Source organism: Hevea brasiliensis, chromosome 1 (assembly GCF_030052815.1).
Source record: "Hevea brasiliensis isolate MT/VB/25A 57/8 chromosome 1, ASM3005281v1, whole genome shotgun sequence".
In the NCBI taxonomy this organism is placed as follows: Eukaryota; Viridiplantae; Streptophyta; class Magnoliopsida; order Malpighiales; family Euphorbiaceae; genus Hevea; species Hevea brasiliensis.
In genome coordinates, this window is record NC_079493.1 from 90,733,580 (window position 1) to 90,755,324 (window position 21,745).

Sequence of the window (21,745 nt, forward strand, 5' to 3'; positions counted from 1 at the left end):
AGTATAATTCTTTTAGAAAATGACTTCTATTTAATTTGTTTTTTTTTCTTATTCTTTTAACTTTTTTAAATATTTTTATTTTTATCTGTATTTTTATAATATTGTAAATAATATATATATATATATATATATATATATATATATATAATTCTTGTAAAATATAATAAAAATTATGAAAAATCACAAAAAAAATTATCTCTAAATTATTTTTTATAATTTGATGTGTTTATTAAGAAGTCATAAAACTTTTTTTTTCTCTTATAGAATATATGAGTATTATTTATTAAGTTAAGGTAGAATTCTATTACAAAAGGACTGCTATTTTATTTTTTTTCTTTTTTTTAATGTTTTTTCTTAAATTTTGTAATTTATTTGTATTTTACAATATTTTAGATGATTTAATTTTTTTTTCCCAATTTTTTTTATATAAGATTAAAAAAGGGTACAAATTTATTATTTCAATAATCCTTTAATATCTATTAATCAAATTTGAACTTATTATTTTAATATCCACTTCAAAATTTTAATTTTTTTATTTTAATTTCCTATTTTCCTATTTACATATATCTAAAATTCTTATATATATATATATATATATATATATATATATAGTTCTAAATAAAATTGAATTATAAGTTCTAAAAATTTTAAATTTATATAAATTCTAAAATCAAATTAAATAAAAAAATATAATTATAAATTATATCACTATAAGAAAAACATAATTTTGTGACAAATTTTTTATGACAGAACAATTCTGTCACAAATTAGAGATAAATTTTTGACAGATTACATCATTGAACAAATATGTGATGAAATATCCATCACAAATTTTTTAGTTATTTTTTTAATATTTTAATTATTAACAGACATAATATTTTGTCTCTAAACTGTTACAAATTTATGAAAGACGGATTTATCCATCACTAATTTGTGAAGGAAAAATATTGCCGTCAAAAATTTTGTCACAGAATATATTCCTGTCATAAATTTGTGATGGAAAATAATTATCCGTCACAAATTTTTGACGAAAAACATAATTATGTCACAAAAAGTTTGTGAAGGAGTACATTATTCCACTACAAATTTGTAACGAATTAGCTCATTTGTCATAAATTTCTGACGAATTAACTTATCCATAAAAAAAAATTAGGGTAAAAAGAAAGTATATGGCAAATCCACTCCTTTCTCCTTCAATTTACCTTCTTAGTGTTGCAGTAGAAGCAGCTCTGGACTCATCTAAATCCTGTCCATCAATCAATCTTCTGTTGTCACTTCTCTCTAGTCACTAAAAGATTCCGGTGATTAGATTATTGATTTTGGGTTTCCAATTGTGACCAGGTATGGGATTTCTCTCTATCTTTCTCTGTAAATGCCAGTGAATCGGCATTGTATATTATGTTGGAATTTTGTTTAGTGATTCATTTAGGTTCTCTTTTATTTATAAGCAATGGGTGATTCCATGGTTGACTTGCCATCAATTTGGGGATTTTTTGAACTTTATGTTTGATTTTTTATTTCTATTATTTTGTAATTTCTTTTACCCTTATTTGCATGAGTTTTAATTCAGTCTATCGATGCCATTCCTGGATCTAATTGTTGTCCTCGTATTGATGAGTCTTAGCATATTTGCAATTTTTTGTACTTGAAATAATTTTAAATCCAATCAAAAGCACAAAAAGGGGAAAAAGGGAAGAAGAGTAATTCAACCAACAAAGGATTGTTGTTTAAGAAGAAGAAACAGAAAGGGATGTGAAGATTCTGGGTACTGTTAGTAGTATGGCCTAGAGCATATCATTTTCTATATATATTGTACATATTTTTATTAATAAAAGGCAATTATACTTTTCTATTTACATAATCTTTTTATGTATAATTGAAAAAGTCCATTGATATTTTGTTAGAAATTATATTCTTAAGTTGTTAAGAATATGAGTGACAGTATTTTTAGCATAAAGTATCATAAATTGATTCACAATTGAGGATACTTCACAAAGGACATGACTTATCTAGAAAGATTATAATCATGTTTATTTCAAAGTATTTATATGAGATATTAATAAGTTGAAGTGGTGAGTCTCATGCCACATAACAAACATGATAGGCGCTTATATATGATAAGTAGGCCGAACCAATGACGCTTATGACAAGCATGTGGAGTTTACTCTTGTCAATGCATTATCATATATCATATCAATGCATATAATCTTTTTGTAACACCCATCACCCGTCTACAGTGTAGTCGAGTAAGGTGTGCTGTATTCGGTATCGAATCACCCTATCTTATCTTGTATTATACCGTATTAATTTAAATTTCATTTATTTATATTATTTCATGTGTGAAAAATTTTTTTTTATCACGTTTTATTTTCGTGGAGACCCAGATAGAATCTCCTCTGTTTTATTAGTGCATGGTGGGTTTCACCATTCACCTTTTTAAAATAATTTCATATCATATATTATACTATCCATCTCATTCTTTCTATATCTCATGTCATATCATCTCATTATTCATAAAATTTTCAAGAAAGTAAATTTTATTTCATTCATATAAAATTTACATACAATAATGTACAATTTATATACAATCCAAAATTTTAATTACATATCTCAAAATGATTTACAACATTTACTTATGTGCAATGATCAAAATGCAACATCTAATATACATGAGCCCTACCAAAATAACTGATGAGGTGACACAAACACTCTAGCAAATCTGATCAATCCTCTATTGGTGCTTTACTGTTACTGCTGCTGCTACTGGTAGTCTCCTGTACCTACATGAGGAAATAATTCATCGCGCTAAACATTTTCTGCTTAGTGGTGCATAAAATAAAAGGAAAAATAACTAAATAATTAAAACAATTATTCTAAGTATAATTTCATAAATTTCTAAGTCATTTACATATTTTATGAAATCTTAGGAGCAAGCAAGTTATTAAGATCTTCTTTGTTCATTTATGTCATTTTCAATCTTGTTGCTCATATCTATGGTCTCTTTATGCAATTATTTAAATTTAAAACCTTTTACTCATATCTGTGCCCAAGTAACCTATAACAAACTATAAGGACTAGATACACGAGAGTATACTAGTTAAACATTCGTATGTCTAACATGTATACATCTGTCATGTCAGGCACAAGGCCAGCGGGCAAGCATAAAGCCAGAAATAAAATTAGGCATAATGGCCAACAGGCAGGCATAAAAGCTAGTAGAATAACCATCTTAGACATATATTATCTATCAATGATTATTCCTATGGGCAGTACTGCAACCTGTAGTCCCTAATTGGTATGCCAATTGATCTATGCTATATATATAAGTCTAGGTATACTTTGGTCAAATTAATATTATTAAGTATTTATAGTTTTATATCATTTGCTAGTTGTATTTAATAACATTTTCATGTTACATATGATGGGAAATATAAGTCCCACATGCATATATATGTTACTTTTATGTTTAACAATTTATTTTGATTAACTTCATATCATATAACAAGTCATTTTATGAACCTTTCTCAAGGTCCAGATTTGATGTCTTAAGTTTACCTAACAAACTGCTCAAGATGTGGCTACTGTTTGGCCATACTTCCTTCATGGAAGTTGTTCCTCTACGTTTTCTCTTTATTTTCCTTTTCGAATTATGTCATTTGGAGTTTTAGAACTCAAGTTATGATTAAATAATCAAAACTGATTCATTAACTCATTCTAGTTCTAGAACCAGGCAGATTCTGGAGTCAAATTTTATCTAATTATTTGGATATGTTATAGCCACTTTTAGGCCTAATTTTCTTCATAAGAGTTGTTACCCTTTGTCTTAGGATCACTCAAATTTAAGATTTATAATTTTTCAAGTTTTTTAGAATTAATTATAGTAAACTAACTGGCCTGGACTCAGGTACCCTGTGCCTTCAGGATTCCAAGTTCAGGTCAATGGTTTTGTCTCTCATTTTAGGGTTCTTACACTCAAAATCTGAGGAAGGTTCATAAATCAAAGTTGGAGCTCTATCTCCTAGGTTTCCAGAACAATTGGTCTCATCCCATTTGGAGTTTTCTATTAAAAGTTATGGTATAAAAACTATTCTAGAGTCATGTGGTTATTTAGTTCATTTCAAGTTTTGGTATGCTGACATGTCCTAGCTAATTGGCCAAGTTCCATTAGGTTTTGGGTTTTGGTCAAAATACCAAAATTGTAGTTCTAGGTCTTATAGAAATTTTGGCTTTAGTTTCACTACATTTGTAGTTTTGTGGACTAAGTTAGGGCATTTTTGCCAAAACTGGTCGGATAGGTTCAGGTCCAGAAATTCTGGGCAGTTTTAGTTCTGGTAGTTTTGATAAGCTAATTTTGGTTAGCAATTTGACTTAGTTGTGATTAGAATTTGGGTTTCTATTCTTCATTAAAGTTATTCTACTATGTCTAAACTTTTCATGGGTTCAAAAATCAGGTCATTATGACCTTTTTAGAGTAAGTTATGGTTATTTGAACATTTACTGTTCATTTAGTCATTTTCCTATGTCTAGATTAGGGTTGTCTGGATTCAAGCAGTTTGTAGGTCAGGTTAGGTATAGTTTTTGGGCATGGTCTCTCATGAAAAATGGGGCATTATGACCCTAATTTCACCTCCAATTGGCCTCACACCAATTAGAGTAACACAACTCTACTTATAGCTTAAAAACTACACTGGACTCATGGGTCTAAAAATCCTGCATGAAAATCAACACTCCCAATTTCAAATCCACCCAACTTCCAAACTTCAATTCACATTCATAGCACTTCTAATAGTCAACAATTGGTCTCAACATCATCAATTTCAAGTCATACATAAATTTCCCCAAAGTTAGTTGAAAAACCCTAACTTAAATTCACAATCTCTTGCAAACACATGTCAATCAATTTAATCATCATATATACTCATCAATAACACTAATAAACTCAATTAGTTTCATCAAAATCATCAAACCTCAACTAAGTTCATTGCTGCCAAATTTTAGGGTTCCTACTTGTTAATGATTTTCTCTTGAATTCATGAAATTTCAACCTAATTTAGAATGCTTATACTAATTAAAGAAGAGTAAGGGTGTGTATAGTGCACTAACCTCTTTGGAGACAAGTGTGATCTTCTAAAACTTCAAGTTTCCTTCACTTCTTGACTGCCACTATCTTCCTCAAGGTGTGGGGATAATTTTTTATGAAGAGATGTATGGGTTTTGGGGTGGAAAAGGAGGAGAAATCAAGCTTGAGAGCTTGATAATAGAGGGAGCTCTCTCTCTCCCATGGAAGTTGGCCAAGCTAAAAGAAGAAGAAGAAGAAGAAAAGTGATTAGATTAAATTAATTTCATTTAAACTTCATAACTCCTTCAATTTAGTCCCATTATTTATCTTACAGGGTTTCCCTATGGGTCTGGGGTTGACAACTATCTTCATAGTCGCTTCCCGTTAGGGTTACCCATCGCTGTGACCCTGGCTCCTTTAACCGAGTTGTACTTTGCTTCTTTTATTTTTCCTTGATTTTACTTGATCTTTGTTTAGTCAATTTATGTCTCCTTATCCTAGTTTAAGTGTAATTCCAGACATCCTGACTGTCCGAACTGACGTTAATCATCAGAACAGTAGAATGTATGGACAACCTAAAATGAGGGCGTTACACTTTTGACCTAAGATAACACAGTTATCTTATATATAGATGGTTTGAGTTTGATACTGCTTTCATACTCGTTGCAATGCCCTCACTTTAGGTAGTCCGTACATTCTACTATTCCGACGACTAATGTCTGTTTGGACAGCCAGAATGATTGGAACTACACTCCAACTAGAGTGAGGAGGCATAAATTGACTGAATAAAGACAAAGTAAAATTAAAAAAAAATAAAAGAAGTGAATTGCAAATGAGTTAAATGAGTCGGAGTCATAGCGATGAGTGACCTCACGGGAAAGTGACTGCGAAGACAGTTGCTTACCCCAAACCCGCGAGGAACTCTAGGGAAATAATTTTTGAGACTCCAGTGGAGAGTTATTGAGCCTTAGATAGCAATAGAATGCCAAGAAATTTCTTAGAGAATTTTCTAAATCGGTACAGACAATTTTAACTCGGTAATCAAAATGAAGGGCATTTGGGTCATTTCACCTCTAGAAATGATTTTTGCCAACTTGTCCATTTAAGTAAGTGAGATTCATGTCCAAAAATATGAATAAATATTACTAAAAATTTAAAATGAAATAAGTGATGGAAAGAAGAAAAATAGAAGAAATAAGAAATTAAGTTTAATTATCATATAAACATGATGTCATGATGATCAAATAAAAAAAAAATTAATTATGAACAATAATAATTAGACAACCTATTATATATAGGGACAAATTTATTTAAAAGACCAAAAGTGGTATTCTTTCTCCTTTGTTCTTCTTGGCCGATTCTCTTGCCTCATCCCTTTCCACCATTAACAACTTCCTTTTAGCTCAATCTCTCTTGAATTCTCACCCCAAAATTCCTAAGTCCCAACATTAAACCTTGATTATTCACCTTGGTAAAGCATTTGGGAGCAAAAAGGAGAGGAAAAATTGAAGTTTGAGAAGAATGGGATTAGTCACAAGTGAGGTTAGTGCCTAATCTCATTATCTCTTTTGTTTAATGCTTAATTTAGACTTAAGAAGAGTTGAAATTTCTTGAAATAAAAAGAAAATGACAACTTTGAGAGGAATTAAATTTTCGACAGCCATGAGAATTGATAGGATTTTGATGACATGAAGGTTATACTAATGGTTACAAGTGTTGATTAACAAGTAAATGTGATTAACATGTTGATTTACATGTAGTGTGCATAAATTGAGACCTTGAGTTAGGGTTTGAATTAATTTTGGTACCTTGGTGTTATGGCTTGAGATTGATCTTGTTGAGACTGTTTGTTGAACATTTAAAGTGTTATGAATGATAAATTATAGTAGGGAGTAAGGAGGATGGAATATTGGGAGTGCTTCTCTTATGCAGGAAATTCGGACTTATGAGTCCAGTGTTTTGTTTGACCTATAAATGATGTTGTGTGACTCCAATTGGTGTGAGGCTAATTGGAGGTGAAACTAAACTCAAAATACCCCATATTTTATGAAGAAACCCTGCCCAAATTTTGTCAAAATCTTGTCAATTTACTGTCCCAATCCGGGCATCCAAACACTGAACCCAAAAAAATGACCAAATAAATAGTACATGTTCATTTGGCCATAACTCTCTCTAGACAGGTCCAAATGACCTGCATTTTATACCATTGGAAAGATTCAACATAGGATTACAACTTTCATTGAGAACACCAAGCCCAAAAATGTCTCTAACCAAATGAAATTGTTGACTCAAGTTAGGATACCAAACTGACCTACACTATTTTGCCTAGAAAATCTTGGACTAAAGCTCACCCGATCAGTTTTGGCAAAATAGCCATAACTTGGTCTAAAAAAATCCAAATCCAATAAAACCAGTGGTAAAATTTTTATAAGACATAGGTCTACAATATTGGTCTTTTGACCAAAACCCAGAACCTAAAGGAACTAGGTCAAATGGTTAGAAAGATTTAGCACATCAAAACCTAGAGTTTGACCAAACTACACTTGACCCCAGAACAGACTTTAAGTCATCTCTCCCACTAGGAAGCTGTAATTTGGATAAGCCATACTGATATGGAACCCTAAGAAATAGGGCTCCAACTTTTTTTTAGACTTGGTCCTCAAATTATGAACATAAGAACCCTAAAATGAGAGTCAAAGTTTCTGACCTGAACATGAATTCTGGTAGAACAGGGTACATGAGTCTAGGCTAGTAATTTGACCATAATTAATTCTACAAAACTTGAAAAATTATAATAAAAATTTTTAAGTGACTATATGACATAGAGTAACAACTTCTATGAAGAACCTTAGGCCTAAAAATGACTATAACATGACCAATTAATTAGACAAAGAAAGACTCTAGAAATTGCCAATTTTTGGACCTTGAAAAAGGTTCATAAAATAACTTAGCATATGATATAAAATAAAATAGAATACTTTGTTAAGCATAAAAATGACATGAATTAATGAAACTATAGGTATGAAATAATATTATTTTGCTCAAAGTACACCTAGACTTATTTATATAGCTTGGATTGATTCGTATACCAATTAGAAACTACATATTCCAGTACTGCCCTTAGGGATAATCATTGACAGACAACATATATCTAAGATGATTATTCTACTGGCTTTATGCCTTCCCAATGGCCATAGTGCCAATTTTCATTATTATTGGTTTATACCTGCCGCTGGCCTTGTGCCTGACATGATCGTTGTATACTGAGTAGACATACGAATGTCTAACTAGTATACTCCCGTGTATCCAGTCTTTATAGTCTGTCATAGGTTACTTGGACACAGATAAAAGCAATACACCTTAAATATAAATAAGTAAATGAGAAAATCATTAATATGAATTTTATAAGACTGAATATAAGGTATATACACAGAAAAGATCCCTATTAGCTTATTTACTTCCAAAGTTCTAGAAAACATGTAAAAAATTTTAAATACATGAAAATTGATTTTTATTTATAAGGTTATACATGAATTAATTATTTTAAATTATTTAGTTATTTTTTCTTATTTATGCACCACTAAGCGTTATGCTTAGTGCATTGGTTCTTACCACGCGTAGGTACTGGAGAGCACCGGCCATAGCGATGGTAGGAGAGTACAGATAGAGAGGATCAGATCTGCTACAGGGTCGGTGTCATCTCACCAATTCATTTTGGGTAGGGCTTATGTGTATTTAAATTTTGCATTTTGGATCACTGTACATAAGTAAATGATGTAAATAATTTTGGATTATATATAAATTGTAAATTATTGTATATGTAAATTTTATATGAATGAAATGTAATTTATTTTCTTAAAATTTATATGAGAATGAGAAGTGATATGATGAAATGGATATAAATTGTTTTAACAGGTAACATGAAACCCACCATGCATTAATAGAACAGAGAAGACTCTGTCTGGGTCTCCATAAAAATAAAATAGAATAAAAAAAATTTTCTACAAGTGAGATAATAAAATTAAATGAATATTAAATTAATATTGTAAACGATAAGACAGGATAGGGTACTCCAGCATCGAATATAGCAGACCTTGCTTGGCTACACTGTAGATGAGTGAAGGGTGTTACATTTATTAGTATCAGCACAAAGGTTTAGGCATTCCTAGGTATAGGTAGACATAAAGATATAGTGTGCATAACATGCATGAGCCCTTATTTAGGAGTCGAGGTGACACTAATGCAGATCTGTTCTTTGTTTGTTTTATAGGATTGATGGAGTCCGATCCTTCAGAGGAAGGGTCTTACAGACTAGTGGAGGAGGAGGAGATTGGTAGTCATGCACCTATCCGCAGTCAGGGGTGAGACAAGAGAGAGGAGTCATCCCGGGGTACAGCGGGTAGAACACAGCAGGCATTCTTGGAGCAGATGACCCAGATGCTCCACCAGTTTACCGGAGCCACCCCACAGCCTACAGAACGGTTTCCACTAGAGAAGTTAAGAAAGTATGGGGCCGTTGACTTTATGGGTAAGAAGGAAGACAACCCATCCGCTACTGAGCATTGGCTAGAGCGGATTAAGAGAGTGCTAAAGCAGCTACATTGCATGCCAAAGCAATAGCTAGAGTGCGCTCTGTCGTTATTACAAAGGGAAGCCTATCAGTGGTGGGATACAGTGTTTAGAGTAGTACAGCCAACGGAGCTTACTTGGGACTTCTTCTTGACTGAGTTTAAGAATAAGTATATTAGTCACATATACTTAGAGGCTAGAAGGAGAGAGTTTCTGACCTTGAGGCAGAGACAGTTAACGGTTTCTGAGTATGAGAGGGAGTTTGTGAGGCTGGGTAGATATGCATGGGAGGTAATGCCTACAGAGGCAAAGAGATGCCGTAGGTTCGAGGATGGACTGAATGATAATATCAGAATCATAGTGACGGCACATGGGCATACAGATTTCTTCCAGCTAGTGGCTGCATCACTTAATATAGAGAGAGTACAAAATGAGGAGCAGTCTAGGAGAGATAGATAATGAAAGAGGAGTTCTGGACAAGGTCAGTCTAGTACACCAGTTTCTAAGGGAAAGAGGCCCAAGGTTTCCTAGGGCCAAGGCTAGAGACAGAGGTCTGAGTTTACTCAGAAAGGAGGACAGTCCAGAGTATCAGTGGGGAGTTCTCTAGGCACAGCAGTAAAGGGATTCACCTCCATACCATTATGCACCAACTGTGAGAGGAGGCACTGAGGAGAGTGCCAATTGTTGATCAGGGGATGCTTCCGTTGAGGAGCTACTGACCATTTTCTATGGGATTATCCCCATACGAGTGTTCCCACTGCCCCACTACCGACATAGAGATCTGCCCCCACAGCTCAGAGGGGTAGGTGACTTGCAAGGCTAGAGGTGACGAGTACATCACAGAGACCAGCTTCTGAGACCATTGAGCGACCCAAGGCTCGGGTAGCACCTCATGTATATGCTATGAAGGCACAGGAGGAGCGAGCCGTGGATCTTTGTCAGAGGTATATTTTTCATTATAATATTTTAGTATATGTAATAATAGACCCTGTAAATGAGATGAGAAAAGATAAGTACAGAATTAGTTGAGAATAAGAATGTAAAACCAGAACTAGTAAAATAGATTAAAGAGCTAGTAGTGCCTCGACTATTTATACCGAGTAAATTTCGAGGATGAAATTTTTATTAGAGGGGGAGAATTGTAACTCCCTCACTTTAGCTAGTCTGTACATTCTACTGTTCTGACGACTAATGTTTATCCAGATAACCAGAATAACTAGAACTAAACTCCAACTAGAGTGAGGAGGCATAAATTGACTGAATAAAGATCAAGTAAAATTAAGAAAAAATAAAAGAAGTGAATTGCAAATGAGTTAAACGAGCCGGAGTCATAGCGATGGGTGACCTCACGAGGAAGCGACTGCGAAGATAGTTACCGACCCCAGACCCACGAGGAACTCTAGGGAAATAATTTTTGGGACTCCAGTGGAGAGTTATTGAGCCTTAGATAGCAATAGAATGCCAAGAAATTTCTTAGAGAATTTTCTAAATCAGTACAGACAATTTTAACTCGGTAATCAAAATGAAGGGCATTTTGGTGATTTCACCTCCAGAGAAGATTTTTTACCAACTTTTCCATTTAAGTAAGTGAGATCCATGTCCAAAAATATGAATAAATATTGCTAAAAATTTAAAATGAAATAAGTGATGGAAAGAAGAAAAATAGAAGAAATAAGAAATTAAGTTTAATTGTCATATAAACATGATGTCATGATGATCAAATAAAAAAAAGTTAATTATGACCAATAATAATTAGACAACCTATTATATATAGGGACAAATTTATTTAAAAGACCAAAAGTGGTATTCTTTCTCCTTTGTTCTTCTTGGCCGATTCTCTTGCCTCATCCCTTTCCACCATTAACAAATTCCTTTTAGCTCAATCTCTCTTGAATTCTCACCCCAAAATTCCTAAGTCCCAACATTAAACCTTGATTATTCACCTTGGTAAAGCATTTGGGAGCAAAAAGGAGAGGAAAAATTGAAGTTTGAGAAGCTTGGGATTAGTCACAAGGGAGGTTAGTGCCTAATCTCATTATCTCTTTTGTTTAATGCTTGATTTAGACTTAAGAAGAGTTGAAATTACTTGAAATAAAAAGAAAATGACAACTTCGTGAGAAATTAAATTTTCAGTAGCCATGAGAATTGATAGGATTTTGATGACATGAAGGTTATACTAATGGTTACAAGTGTTGATTAACAAGTAAATGTGATTAACATGTTGATTTACATGTGGTGTGCATAAATTGAGATCTTGAGTGAGGGTTTGAATTAATTTGTTACCTTGATGTTATCGATTGAGATTTATCTTGTTGAGACTGTTTGTTGAACATTTGAAGTGTTATGAATGATAAATTATAGTAGGGAGTAAGGAGGATGGAATATTGGGAGTGCTTCTCTTATGCAGGAAATTCAGACCTATGAGTCCAGTGTTTTGTTTGACCTATAAATGATGTTTTGTGACTCCAATTGGTGTGAGGTCAATTGGAGGTGAAACTAGACTCAAAATACCCCATTTTTCATGAAGAAACCCTGCTCAAATTCTGTCAATATCTTGGTCAATTTATTGTCCCAATCCGGATATCCAAATACTACATGTTCATTTGGCCATAACTCTCTCTAGACAGGTCCAAATGACCTAAATTTTATACCATTGGAAAGTTTAGACATTGGACTACAACTTTCATTGAGAACACCAAGCCCAAAAATATCTCTAATCAAATGAAATTGTTGACTCAAGTTAGGATACCAAACTGACCTGCACTATTATGTTCAGAAAATCTTGGACTAAAGCTCACCCGACCAATTTTGGCAAAATGGCCATAACTTGGTCTACAAAAACCCAAATCCAATAAAACCAGTGGCAAAATTTTTATAAGACATAGGTCTACAATATTGGTCTTTTGACAAAACCCAGAACCCAAAGGAACGAGGTTAAATAGTTAGAAAAAGTTAGCACATCAAAACCTAGAGTTTGACCAAACTACACTTGACCCCAGAACAGACTTTAAGTCATATCTCCCACTAGGAAGCTCTAATTAGGATAAGCCATACTGATTTGGAACCTTAAGAAACAGGGCTCCAACTTTCTTTTAGACTTGGTCCTCAAATTATGAACATAAGAACCCTAAAATGAGAGTCAAAGTTTCTGACCTGAACATGAATTCTGGTAGAACAGGGTACATGAGTCCAGGCCCGTGATTTGGCCATAATTAATTCTACAAAACTTGAAAAATTGTAATAAAAATTTCTGAGTGACTATAAGACATAGGGTAACAACTTCTATGAAGAACCTTAGGCCTAAAAATGACTATAACATGACCAATTAATTAGATAAAGAAAGAATCTAGAAATTGCCAATTTTTGGACCTTGAGAAAGGTTCATAAAATAACTTAGCATATGATATGAAATAAAATAGAATACTTTGTTAAGCATAAAAATGACATGAACTAATGAAACTATAGGTATGAAATAACATTATTTTGCCCAAAGTACACCTATACTCATTTATATAGCTTGGATCGATTGGTATACTAATTAGGGACTACATATTCCAGTACTGCCCACGGGGATAATCATTGACAGACAACATTTGTCTAAGATGATTGTTCTACTGGTTTTATGCCTGTTCATGGCCATAGTGCCAATTTTCATTATTACTGGCTTATGCCTGCCCGCTGGCCTTGTGCCTGACTTGACCATTGTATACTGGGTAGACATACAGATGTCTGACTAGTATACTCTCGTGTATCCAGTCTTTATAGTCTGTCATAGGTTACTTGGACATAGATAAAAGCAATATGCCTTAAATATAAATAAATACATGAGAAAATCATTAATATGAATTTTATAAGACTGAATTAGGGGTGAGCATTCGGTTCGAACCAAACCGAACCGAATTAAATTAAAAAAACCAAATTATGTATTTTATAAATCGAACCGAATCGAAATAGGTGAAAAATCGAATCGAACCGAACCGCTCTATTTTGGTTCGGTTTGATTTAAACCTATCGGTTTTGATTTTTGATTGATTTTTAATTTAGACTTAATTTTCTAGTTATTTGGTTTAATTTTGACTTTGGTTTGAACCTAATAACCATTAATCAATGAAATTAAACAATTAATATATATATATATATATAATTAAATATAGTTCATAAATTTCTCATAAAAATAAATCAATTCAAAAATCAATTCGGTTCAATTTGGTTCGATTTGAGCATATAAATGACTATTCGGTTAAGTTTGGTTTAATCGATTTTTTTCTCTTCAAAACCGAATCGAACCGAAATAACCGAGATTTGTATAATGTAAAACCAAACTGGACTGATTAAATTTTAAAACTAAACTGATTGAACCGAATTGACTCGGTTCGATTCGATTTTTCTATTTGAACCAAAATTTGCTCACCCCTAGACTGAATATAAGGTATATGCACAGAAAAGATCCCTATTAGCTTATTTACTTTCAAAGTTCTAGAAAACATGTAAAAGATTTTAAATACATGAAAATTGATATTTATTTATAAGGTTATACGTGAATTAATTATTTTAAATTTTTTTGTTATTTTTCCTTATTTATGCACCACTAAGCGTTATACTTAGCACATTGGTTCTTACCACGTGTAGGTACTGGAGAGCACCAGCAGCCGCAACAATAGCAGGAGAGTACAGATAGAGAGCATCAGATCTGCTACAGGGTCGGTGTCATCTCACTAGTTCATTTTGGATAGGGCTCATGTGTATTTAAATTTTACATTTTGAATCACTGTACATAAGTAAATGATGTAAATAATTTTGGATTGTATATAAATTGTAAATTATTGTATATGTAAACTTTATATGAATGAAATGTAATTTATTTTCTTAAAATTGATATGAGCATGAGAAGTGATATGATGAAATGGATATAAATTATTTTAATAGGTAACATGAAACCCACCATGCACCAATAGAACAGAGGGGACTCTGTCTGGGTCTCCATAAAAATGAAATGGGATAAAAAAAAAAATTCTACAAGTGAGATAATAAAATATAATGGATATTGAATTAATATTGTAAATGATAAGACAGGATAAGGTGCTCTAGCACCGAATGTAGCACACCTTGCTTGGCTACACTGTAGACGAGTGAGGGGTGTTACACTCGTACTGTGTATGGTTATATGGGCATGTATTGGCTCCTACTAGTTATGTATGGAGATAGGTGTTGATCAAGATGGGATCCATTACCCTAACTAAATAGGGATGAAATCCTATATTCATTTAATTGTCCTTGATGATTCAAGTTTCTGGCCAGGACAGATAGACTTAGCCAGAAAAGAGTTTCTGACGAGAAAATCTGATTAATCAAGAACTGGAATCAAAAGGGAACATAATATTCATAGCAATTGGAGTTTGACATTAACCATGATTCCAGCTAGAATTGGGATTTTATAACGGAGAGATTTTAGTGCATGGTGACATATGATTAAAGGTTCATTTAAGGTATTCCTTATTACTGATTGTGTAGCCATGGCATGCTTTGCTAGGTGTCAACCATGGTCTATGAGATGCCTAAAATGATTTAAAAAAATCATTTACGGTAAGAAAGAGTTCTAATGATATTAAGAGTTAATATCATTTCTTATTGCCAATTAGTGATGAGCCTAGTAAGTCACACACCTACACAAGTAAATCACAAAGTGAATTATGATTTAATTGATTAATTAAAGAGTTTAATTAATTAATTAAATAGGTTTGGTTTGCAATAAGATTGCAAAGTCCCTGGCATGACTTGAAACCAAATCTAGGTCGTTGGATGTATAATATAAATTAAATGGTAAAATTAATTACCATTAATTAATTAATTAATTAATTTATATATGTGATATAAATTAATTTGAGAGAGAAGTTACAATTTTGGGTTGAGAACTCAAAATTATATACAAGGGCAAAATGGCAATTTTACATGGTGACACGTGGCACCATGCATGGTGACACGTGGCACCTATGTAAGTGTGTCACTTGTCTTCCCATGATGAAAGATAACTTTTTGATGATTTAATTAAGGTTTGACACTTGTCTTGATGAGATTGAGACAAATATAAAGTAAAATTAAATCATGGCTTGACATGTGGCACCAATTAATTGCTTTTATCTCTTGTATATAAATACAAGATAAGAAGAAGAAGAAGCAATCTTCTTCTTTCTTCAACCCCTTGGATGGAATCTCTCCCTCTCTCTCTCCTTTCAATTTTCTTCCATTGACAAGTGAGAGAAATCTTGATTTTTTCTTGAATCCAGACTACTAGAAATGGTTTCTAGTGTCATACATCCATATAACCTTCACCAAAGAAAAACTCCTAAAGTATTAGTGGTTGGCAAGCTTCAAAGAGAGGATTTGGGGCTACCATTGGTGAACCTTGGTGTGCTTGTGGTGGACAATCTAGAGGGGCTACATTTGGAGCTCTTGGAGACTATCAAAGGGAATAAGAAGGATTGATTCAGCGCTTTAGAGGTTAGAGAACTTCAATTGCTCTTTAATTAGGGTTTAATGGCAAATGAATCCTTAATGCATGTTAAAAGGATGTTTTGACATGCTATAGGGCATTAGAAGTTGCTTAGGATCATAATGCACAAATATGCAAGCATGAAACCCTAGATAAAATTTTTGAATTCCAATGTTCTAATGGCCTTAAAATCCATGCTTCCTTGCCTGCAACTAGTATTAGAGCTACTATATTTGCCATTAAGATTGATTTTGGGACTCAATTGTGTGATTAGATGAGGTTTGGGTGCATTTGAATGAGATTCAGATGGAAAAACCTAAGAAAAACCTAGTTGCTAAAAAGAACACGGCCTAGGCGTGTCCCAGGCCATGAGCCGTGTTCTGGAAGTTGGTGATCACAGCCCTAGCGTGTAGTGATACACGGCCCATGCTTTTTCACGCCACGACCCTTGTTTGTTTCTGCCTGACAGCGATATGAAACACGACCCATGTAAAAACTCGCCCAAGGGCATGTTTTCTTTTGGCAACGTCGTGAAGCTTTACATGGCCAGTGTAATTACGCGCCAGGGCCATGTAATCATGTGCGAGGGGCTTTTTTTTTGCTGAAATTTTGAGTTTTAATGTAATTGTTGTGTAATTTGTGACCCAAAATCATACCTAGATCTAATTAAATGGTTTAATTAGGATTTCTAATCACACAAATAAATTTTGAAAATTGTTTTCATAAAATTAAATTTGGAAAGGGTTCCTAAATTTAATATTATTTAACATGTATATTTATATTTAATTGTTAAATGTTTATATGCATGATGGATGATCATAGACAAGAAAAAATCAATGTGATTGGATTTATTTCTTTTATTTTTCTTTGGGATGTAATAATAATTAATTTTATTTTAGTGGTATGTATCATTAGTGTTATGTTACTTAGGATATATTTTCATTTATTTAAGGCCTTTAAAGTCTAAATTCTTGTAAATTCACCTTGGTATGCTAAGGGTTACAATGTAATTGAATTGCAAGAAGGACAAAGGAGGTCAAGAGCATTGGTGGGACCAGTGGGAGGAGATCAAGATTAAGATTTTGGTTATGTATACCTTCAGCATCTCTTGTAATACAATGAATGAAATACACCTAGGAATGCCTTAATTCAATTCTTGGTGGCTCAGAATTGAATCCCTTAGAAAGTCCATGATCATGCCATATTGTTTGTTTATCCATGTATGCATGAGATATGTATGAAGGTATGCAAATATGTGATATATGCATGCCAATTAGATAATGTGCAAAGTGAGACCATAATAGTAATTAAGCCGATCACAAAATCTTCCAAACAAACGATTAAGTTGGTAATGGTACAATTATGGTAATTATATCATGGCCCTCCATTGAGGCAATTATTTTAAGAAATTTTAAGCACTTACATTATTAGCTATGAATACATGGGAATGATGCATTTGTTTAAGAGATTTTCTTAAGAGTAATTGTTAAGCATAAGATGTTGTAAGTATGTGAATGCTTGGTGGCCAATAATGGATGTGCTTGAGGTCATTAAAATTATTTGCATGCTTACTAGCTCAATAGGATCAACTTAACTAATGCAAGAAAAACCAATAGTGGATGTGTCTGAGGTTTTGAGCATTATGGGCCAAATAAATGATTAAACCTCACATGAGATGTGATGGGCAAGGAGTTACTCACTTATAATTTATTGTGATTCCAATAATGGATGTGCCTGAGGATGATCAATAAGACTATAAGAATTCAATCACCTACTAGAAATCCATCCAACTAGGATTTCCGTTTGCTACTATGGAAGTGTAGGATTCGCCAAGTTAGTGGGAGGACCAATTTGATTAAAAGACTATAATCATTTTGGTTAATTACTTGATATATTTACTAATTGATCTTGTTATTTTTTGTAGTTTATATTCTAATAATGATGAGTACACAACAACCACCACCATCCAATATCCTTGCGGGCATACTTGATCATAATAGGCTGATAGGACCTAATCTTTCTAATTGGCTTAGAAATCTTAAACTTGTCATGAACCTAGAACATATAGAAAATTTTCTAGATTTAAAAATTCCTAGTCCCTTACCTCCAGGGGCCACTCCAGAGGAATTAAAAACTTTGGACAAGTGGAAGGAGCATGATATGAGAGCCAGATGTTATATGCTTGCTTCTATGACTAATGAGTTATAAAAGCAGCATGAAAACATGCAGAGTGCAAATGAGATCCTTCTTCACCTACAAGAGTTGTATGGTGAACATAGTAGGAATGCTAGGTATGAGGTATCTAGACAGCTATTCCAAATGAGGATATCAGAGGGACAGAATGTAGGAGATCATGTCCACAAGATGATCCGGCTCATTGAGCAGCTGGAACATCTTGATTTTCACATGGATTTCCAACTACAGACGGATTTGATCCTTCAGTCCCTACTAGAGTCTTTTGGGAATTTTGTGACAAATTTCCATATGACTATGTACGAATGCACTCTGGCTGGCTTGCTTAACATGCTAGTTATTGCCCAAAAGAATATGTCAGGTAATAAAGGAAAAGAGGTAGCTTTGGTTGCGTCTTCTTCTTCTGTTGAAAAGTCCAAGAAGAAGAAAGGTAATAAGAACAAGAAACCTCAAGTTCCTGGACCTTCCAAGAAAATAGCCAAACAGAAGGGCAAGACCAAAGCTGACAAAGGCAAAGGAAAGTGTTTCCACTGCCAGAAGGATGGGCACTGAAAAAGGAACTGCCTAGAGTATCTTACGTCTCTGAAGGACAAGAAAGAAAAACCTTCAGAAGGTATGTCTATATTTTATTATTTAGATTTTGATAATGCTCTTAGTTCATCTACAGCTTGGGTTTTAGATGCTAGTGTGAGTTCTCACATTTATTTTTATATGCAGGAACTAACAAGCCGTAGCAGCTTGCAGGCACGAGATGTTAGACTCCGGATTGGCAATGGCTCAACTGTTGAAACTTTAGTCATAAGATCTAAATCTTTGTACATGTGTGGATATGTTTTGTATTTAGATAACATTTTGTATGTACTTGATGCTTTTAAGAACATCATTTCTGTATCTAGTTTGACTAGAAATGGTTATGAATTTCAGTTCACAAATGATGTTTATAATATTTATTTTGGAATTATATATGTCGGTTCGGGTTATATGCATGATGGGCTTTATTATTTGGATAATAATGATAAATATAAATCTAATGCAAGCAATCTAAATGAATGTAATGCCATAATGAAAATCAACTCGAGTCCAAAACGTCTTTAGCACTTAAGATTAAGTCATATTGCAGAAGATAGAATTACAAAGCTGGAGAAAATGGAGATTTTATCTTCATTGGGTTCTAAACCTACTATAACTTGTGAATCCTGCCTTCAAGGCAAATAACTAGATCACCTTTTGTTGGACAAGGGTTAAGAGCTGAAAATATTTTGAAACTAATACATAGTGATGTATATGGTCCATTTAAGCAAATGGCTAGAGGCGGTTTTCATTACTTTATTACCTTTACTAATGATAAGTCAAGGTTTGGGTATTTGTATTTGATGAAATACAAACATGAATCCTTTGAAAAGTTCAAAGAGTTTAAATCTGAAGTAAAAAATCAAATGGAAAAAAGTATTAAAACTCTTCGATCAGATCATGGAGGTGAATACTTAAGTACTGAATTTGATGAATACTTGAAAGAGCATGGCAATATTTCCCAGCTAACTCCTCCAAGAATGCCATAATTAAATGGTGTATCTGAAAGGAGAAATCGTACCCTATTAGATATGGTATGTAGCATGATGAGCTATACTGATATGTCAATCTCCTTTTGGGGATTTGCATTACAATTAGCTTTGCATATTTTGAATAGGATTCCATCAAAGTCGGTCTCTTCCACACCTTATGAGATATGGCATGGAAGAAAACTAAGTCTTAAGCATATTAAGATTTGGGGTTGTCTAGCTTACATTAAAATGCTGAAGACTGATAAATTAGAAACCAAATCAGGAAAAGGTCGATTTGTTGGATATCCAAAAGAAAGTTTTGGATATTATTTTTATTTGTCTACATCACAAAATGTTATGATAAGCAGAGATACCATATTTCTTGAACAACAGTTTATGTAAGAAGGTGGTAAAGGAAGACAAATAGAGTTAGAATTAGAAAATTTTGACCAACCAACAAATTAGATGGATATAGATCCATCTAGTCAACCTATACCTATTGATGATATATCTACAATAATTCCTCGTAGGTCCACCAGAATATCTCACCCACCAGAGAGGTATGGTTTTATTCATGAAGATGAACAAGAGTTATTTGCTCATGAAGAAATAGATCATGGATATGATCCTTTAACCTATGAAGAAGCTATATCAGATCTAGATTCTTCTAAATGGATTCCATATATAAGAAGCTATGAAATCTAAAATGGATTCCATATATAAGAACTAAGTTTGGGATCTTGGTCACCCACCTATTGTACCTATAGGTAATAAATGGCTCTTCAAGAGAAAAATCAGTTCTGATGGAAAGGTAAAGACCTATAAAGCAAGGCTAGTTGCGATAAGGTTTTGCCAAAGACAAAGAATCGACTATAAGGAGACTTTCTCGCTTATTGCCATTCTTAAATCCATTAGGATTTTATTAGCAATAGCTGCATACTATGATTATGAAATTTGGCAGATGGATGTCAAAACAGCTTTTCTCAATGGAAATATTGAGGAAAACATTTTCATAGAAAAACCTAGGGGTTTTAAATCCCAAGATTGTTCCAAGGTGTGAAAGCTAAAATGATCCATTTATGGGTTACAACAAGCTTCGAGGAGTTGAAACATCCATTTTGATGAAGCCATTAAATTATTTGGTTTATAAAAAATGTCGATGAGCCATGTGTTTATAAGAAGGTTAATGGGAGTGCTGTCACTTTCCGTGTCTTATATGTAGATGACATATTATCAATAGGCAATGACATAGGTATGTTAACAACTATCAAGGTATGATTGTTAAATACATTCTCTATGAAAGACTTAGGAGAAGCAACCTATATTCTTAGAATTCGCATCTATAGAGATAGAGTGAAAAGAATAATTAGTTTATCCCAAAGTCTATGTTTGGAAAAGGTGTTAAAAAGGTTTAACATGCTTGATTCCAAAAGAAGATTGTTACTAGTAAGACATGATATCCATCTTTCTAAGGAGATGTCTCCTAAGACACCTAAAGAAAGAGACAAAATGGCTAAGATTCCATATACTTTGGCTATTGAAAGTTTAATATATGCAATATTGTGTACTAGGCAGGATATAGCAAATGCTGTTAGTTTGACTAGCAGGTTTCAATCCAATCCAAGTTTGGAACACTGGATAGCAGTAAAAAATATCCTTAAGTACTTGAAAAGAACTAAGGATTTATTCTTGATCTATGGAGGTGGTGACCTACAATTGGATGGTTATACTGATTCTGATTTTCAATCAGATATTGATGATAGAAAGTGTAACATCCTCACTATACGTAGTCTGTACATACTACTATTCTGATGACTAAGGTTGTCCGAGCAGACAGCTAGAATGGCGACAGCCAGAGTACAGACTGTCAGAATGTCTGGAATTACATTTCGG